The 6,447-nt window shown below is 36.5% G+C and overlaps 1 long non-coding RNA gene across 1 annotated transcript; it reads right to left on the reverse strand.

Moving 5' to 3' along the window:
- Positions 1 to 2,029: 2,029 nt before the first annotated feature.
- LOC137640527 (uncharacterized) lies at positions 2,030 to 5,417 on the reverse strand. Its single transcript, XR_011044386.1, has 2 exons — positions 5,116 to 5,417; positions 2,030 to 2,491 (listed from the first exon to the last, which is right to left on the reverse strand). It is a non-coding gene; the product is annotated as an uncharacterized lncRNA (long non-coding RNA).
- Positions 5,418 to 6,447: the final 1,030 nt, after the last annotated feature.

Raw genomic sequence — 6,447 nt, forward strand, 5'->3', positions numbered from 1 at the left:
GAGTTTATGTAGGAAATATTGATTTCAATGCTGTTACTATTCTTAAAATATTTTATTTTTCCTTTTATCTTTTCCTCACTGAGCTATTTTCCCTGTTGGAGCCCCTGGGCTTATAGCATCCTGCTTTTCCAACTAGGGTTGTAGCTTAGCAAGTAATAATAATAATAATAATAATAATAATAATAATAATAATAATAATAGTAGTAGTAAATCCTAGCTAGTAAATTTCCTATAAGATTGTGGAGGCCTATTGGAAACGTCCCTGCCTGGCACTCCCTGAACTGGGGTTCGAGCCCCGCAAAATATCGATAGTTTCTAGTAGTGTCTGTAACCACACCATCCTTGTGAGCTAAGGATGTTGGATTTCGGGAGACTATAGGTCTAACTGTTAAGTCAGCAGCAACTATTATCTGGCCCTCCCTGGTCCTAGCTCGGGTGGAGAGGGGGCTTGGGCGCTGATCATAAGTATATGTGCTCAGTCTGTAGGTCATTTTTCTGCATGCTAGGGCAGTGCTACTGTCCCTTGCGTCTGCCATTCATGAGCGACCTTTAAAAACCTTTACAACTAAGATGTATTTCGGTCGGGAAATTATAATCACTGATTTCCTTGTTAAAATGGATCGAAATTACTCTTCCTACGCGATAGAGTTATTCTAAGAAGTATGTGTGTATATATGTATATATATATATATATATATATATATATATATATATATATATATATATATATATATATATATATGTAAATATATATATATATATAGAGAGAGAGAGAGAGAGAGAGAGAGAGAGAGAGAGAGAGAGAGAGAGAGAGAGAGAGAGAATCAGTATAGATTTATTTCAAATAATCAACGCCATCCGTATTCCTCATTTAATTCCTGTTTTCTATAGAATTCGAAAACGTATTTCTCTATTTTCAAGATCTAAAAATATCTTGCTTATTCAGTGTTCATCTACAGCTGTGACCAAGTTGTGGAATGATCTTCCTAAGCGGGTAGTTGAATCGGTAGAACTTCAAAAGTTCAAACTCGCAGCAAATGTATTTGTGGTGAACAAGGTGACATAAGTCTTTTTATAGTTTATATGGGAAATATCTGTTTTGATGCCACTTTTTTAAATATTTTATCTTAATTGTTTATTATATCTCATATCTTTTTTTTTATTTCCTTACTCCCTTTCCTCACTGGGCTGTTTTTCAGTGTTGGAGCTCTTGGGATTATAGCATCTTGCTTTTCCAACTATGGTTATACCTGAGCCAGTGCCAATAATAATAATAATAATAATAATAATAATAATAATAATGTTATTAATTCTCATCTAATGGAAAGTCTAAATCAGCCATAATTAAATGACTTGTAAAAAGTTATCATCATCATCTCCTCCCACGCCTATTGAAAGAAAGGACCTCGGTTAGATTCCCCAGTCGTCTCTATCTTGAGCTTTTAAATCAATAGTCCTCCATTCATCATCCACTTCACGCTTCATAGTCATCAGCTATGTAGGCCTGGGTCTTCCAACTCCTCTAGTTGTTAATAGTTTATATACGACATATCTGTTTTGACGCTGTTACTGTTTTTAGAATGATATATTATAATTCAATCTCATCATTTATATATTTCCCTATTTCCTTTCATCACTGGGCTATTTTTTCCTGTTGGAGCCCTTGGGCTTATAGCATATTGCTTTTCCAACTAGGGTTGTAGCTTGGCTAGTAATAATAATAATAATAATGATAATAATAATAATAATAATAATAATAATAATAATAATAATAATAGTGCCTTGGGGATCCCATTTGAAAGTTTAGTAAAAAGTCATCTTATGATAAATAGGCTGTTTTTTATCATGCTGAGACCATCACCGTGGTAGATGAGATAAATAAACTATTTATTACATACATTTATCATACGTAAAATACGTTCAGCATAGGTAAAGTAAAAGATCATACACTCATAAAGATTAAACAACAAAAATGTATAATCATAAAAGATTTCTTCACACCAAAGGATATCTAAAAGAATAGATTTAATACCTGAACGAAATATTTATTCTTATTTTTCAATTAAAGAAATACATTTCCAGAATGCATCGACTAATAAAACTGCTCTAAATAATCTTGTTATAATCCATACAAACAACATAGCAAACATCAGGTACAAAAGTATTATAAATATTTGACACTACAAACGATACCTAAATTATATTTGGATATAGACAATATAATCTTAACAACCGAAGGTTATATAAATATCCCTTTAGTATTCCACCGTCAAGTAAGAGAGTAAAGTATTAGTCATTAAAATATTCTTCTTCTCGTGTTTTTTGAAAATCCTTTTGGCTAAACTTTCCTTCGATTTGATTCTTTTAGATGAATCCGTCGACGCGTCGCTGTGTGTACTCCCAATGCTGCTGACGCTGCTGACACTGCTGACGCTGACTTCGCTACTTGTGCTGTCCGAGGAATAGCAGCGGGCTCTGGCGTCATTTGGTTCTGAAAAGGTGGAAATAAACGGAGCGCATTTAGTAAAGAGATCGAGTAACGTAGCTAGGAGACTTCTTAGTAATGAGATCGAAGAGGGTAGCTGGGAGGCTTCTTAGTAACGAGAGCGAGGAGGGTAGCAGGGAGAATTCTTAGTAAAGAGATAGAGGAGGTAGCTGGGAGATTTTTAGTGAAGAGATCGAGGAGGGTAGCTAGGTGACTTCTTAGTAAAGAGATCGAAGAGGGTAGCTAGGGGACTTCTTAGTAAAGAGATCGAAGAGGGTAGCTTGGAGAATTCCTAGGGAAGAGATAGAGGAGGTTGCTGGGAGATTCTTAGTAAAGAGATCGAGGAGGGTAGCTGGTAGACTTCTTAGTAAAGAGATCGAAGAGGATAGCTGGGAGGCTTCTTAGTAAAGAGATCGAGGAGGGTAGCTCAGAGATTCTTAGTGAAGAGATCGAGGAGGGTAGCTGGAAGACTTCTTAGTAAAGAGATCGAAGAGGGTAGCTAGGGGACTTCTTAGTAAAGAGATCGAAGAGGGTAGCTGGGAGAATTCCTAGGGAAGAGATAGAGGAGGTAGCTGGGATATTCTTAGTAAAGAGATCGAGGAGAGTAGCTGGTAGACTTCTTAGTAAAGAGATCGAAGAGGATAGCTGGGAGGCTTCTTAGTAAAGAGATCGAGGAGGGTAGCTCAGAGATTCTTAGTGAAGAGATCGAGGAGGGTAGCTAGGGGACTTCTTAGTAAAGAGATTGAGGAGGGTAGCTGGAAGACTTCTTGGTAAAGAGATCGAAGAGGGTAGCTGGGAGGCTTCTTAGTAACGAGATCGAAGAGGGTAGCTGGGAGATTCTTAGTGAAGAGATCGAGGAGGTAGCTAGAAGATTCTTAGTAAAGAGATCGAGGAGGGTAGCTGGTAGACTTCTTAGTAAAGAGATCGAAGAGGATAGCTGGGAGGCTTCTTAGTAAAGAGATCGAGGAGGGTAGCTCAGAGATTCTTAGTGAAGAGATCGAGGAGGGTAGCTAGGGGACTTCTTAGTAAAGAGATTGAGGAGGGTAGCTGGAAGACTTCTTGGTAAAGAGATCGAAGAGGGTAGCTGGGAGGCTTCTTAGTAACGAGATCGAAGAGGGTAGCTGGGAGATTCTTAGTGAAGAGATCGAGGAGGTAGCTAGAAGATTCTTAGTAAAGAGATCGAGGAGGGTAGCTGGTAGACTTCTTAGTAAAGAGATCGAAGAGGATAGTTAGGAGACTTCTTAGTAAAGAGATCGAGGAGGGTAGCTAGGAGACTTCTTAGTAAAGAGATCGAGGAGGGTAGCTCGGAGATTCTTAGTGAAGAGATCGAGGAGGGTAGCTAGGGGACTTCTTAATAAAGAGATCGAGGAGGGTAGCTCGGAGATTCTTAGTGAAGAGATCGAGGAGGGTAGCTAGGGGACTTCTTAGTAAAGAGATCGAGGAGGGTAGCAGGGAGACTTCTTAGTAAAGAGATCGAGGAGGGTAGCTGGAAGACTTCTTAGTAAAGAGATCGAGGAGGGTAGCTGGAAGACTTCTTAGTAAAGAGATCGAGGAGGGTAGCCGGGAGACTTCTTTTGATTTTCAATGTATGAAGTTGAACCAATAACATAATGGAAATAAAACTGTTTGAGGTGATGCAACTCATAGAAATGAAAGGAAGCAGAATAACAATGGAATTTATATATGAGAAGAATCAAGAATATATATATCTTGACGTCTTAAATAGCAGTGCTTGAAGAATTACGTCAGTATTGTGGACTTCTCAAAGCAATAAACAAAAGAGTAACTTTCGAAATAACGTCCCTGGCTGACGATTTGCTTGGACTGGGGTTCGAGACCCGCTCGAGTTCAATTGTTTCTTGTAGTGTCTGTAACCGTACCATCCTTGCGATCTAAGGAAGGGGTGTTTGGGGGAACCTATAAGTCTACTTGCTGAGTCATCAGCAGCCATTGTCTAGCCCTCCCTGGTCCTAGCTTGGATAGAGTATTTTGGCGGCTGATCATATGTATATATGGTCAGTATCTAGGGCATTGTCTTGCTACGACATTGTCACTGTCCTTTGCCTCTGCTATTCATGAGCGACCTTTAAACCTTTAAACTTGTGGCTAAGGAGTTTTTCCCTTGGAATCCCAGTATGTCTATTATCTTAGTTGTAGTTGAGTTAGTCAAATGAACGTTATAGATGATATCAATGTTTGAAAGCAGAAAAAAAAAAAACATCAGCTAAGATTTTTTCTATATTGCTATCATATATAGTCCCGAAATTGATTTTATTCATGGCATCATTTATATAAATTCATTGCTTAGATGAATACTAATAAATTAATCAGGTATATATCTTATATTTTTCTTTTATTAGAAGAGATTACCAAACTTCTTCTTCACTCAAGGGATTAACTACTGTACTGTAATTTCCTTTGCACACTAGGCTATTTTCCTTGTTGGAGCCCTTGGGCTTATAACATCCTGCTTTTCCCAACTAGGGTTATAGCTTAGCTTGTAGTAGTAATAATAATAATAATAATAATAATAATAATAATAATAATAATAATAATAATGATAATAATGCTTAGCTTGTAATAATAATAATAATAATAATAATAATAATAATAATAATAATAATACTCACCAAGATGATTCTTGGAGGTAGACTGAGCCTCACTTTGCACAAACAACTGTTGCACCATATTGACAAGACTGTGTTATTTCACAAAAGTGAATTCAACGTGACCAGTTTTATTATAGAAGCGTACTTTCACCAGAGAAGCAACAGTTGGTTCTACTTAAGTATCTGCACTTTAAATTTCTTGGTAAAGGATAACTGGTCTTTTAAATATTTCTAATCTAACTCTTCTTCTTTCGTTGTGAATGTCGGAGGCGAATTAATGTCGAGGTAGCGAGCTGCCTTTTTATATGCTCAAGATTCGGCCAGTGATAACATCCTCTAGCTACTGTCAAGATAAGAACGTGATCTACATGACGTATATCATTCATCACTTTCTGCTCGTCACGAACAGATTACGAGAGGTGGTAAGGTATTTCTCTGAATCATTTCATTTCTTTATCGCTTTCTGAATGATAGTGTAATTTTTTTCATGATTTTGCAATTGCTTTAGATTACCATTCAATGAACCTGTTATGATTCCTGTATCGGATTTCATAAGAAATTTGGGACAATTGAGAGCATTTATTCTTGTTTTATTCTTAGCTATAGACGGAGGATGGAACGTTTGAACTTATTTGATCTACAAACTCGACGACTAAGGGACAGTTAATAGAGGCATTCAACATTCTTAAAGGAATAAAAAATCTAGATTACAACAATCTATTCACGCCTAGCATGAATCAGTCCAGAGGCAACGGATACAAACTGGAATTGAAAAGATGCAACACCACTCAATGTGGTAATTTCTTTACATACGAAATAGCAAATACATTGAACAGACTTCCAGCGGATGGAATAAACAATAACACGCTAAACTAATTCAAGAATAAGTTAGACAAGATCATAAGAACTCTCTAAACGTTCAAACCAAATCGCTCTACCCAAGAGTAAATGGAGTCTCCCCGGATGGACTGAAAAGTCTTTGAGACATCCAAAATCCTTGTAACTCATTGTAACTCCTCTTCTCCTCCTCCTCTTCCTTCTTTTTTTTCTTCTTCTTCTTCTTCTTCTTCTTCTTCTTCTTCTGCTACGACAAAAAAAAATATTCCTTTTGAATTTAGAAGACGAACTTATGATCCCCTTCATAATACTGTAAAAGCATAACTATATTTATATGTATTATTTTTACTTAACTTGTAGAAATTTTCATCATTTATTATGAAATTATTTTGTCTAATATCATAAGGTTGAAATATATCATAGACTGAACAACTTATATTTTTTTTATATTCATTTGACCATTTAGTTTTTTCATATAAATGGTTGGTTCTAAGGAAGAACTGAGATTATTATTAT

This window comes from Palaemon carinicauda, chromosome 5 (assembly GCF_036898095.1).
Source record: "Palaemon carinicauda isolate YSFRI2023 chromosome 5, ASM3689809v2, whole genome shotgun sequence".
NCBI lineage: Eukaryota > Metazoa > Arthropoda > Malacostraca > Decapoda > Palaemonidae > Palaemon > Palaemon carinicauda.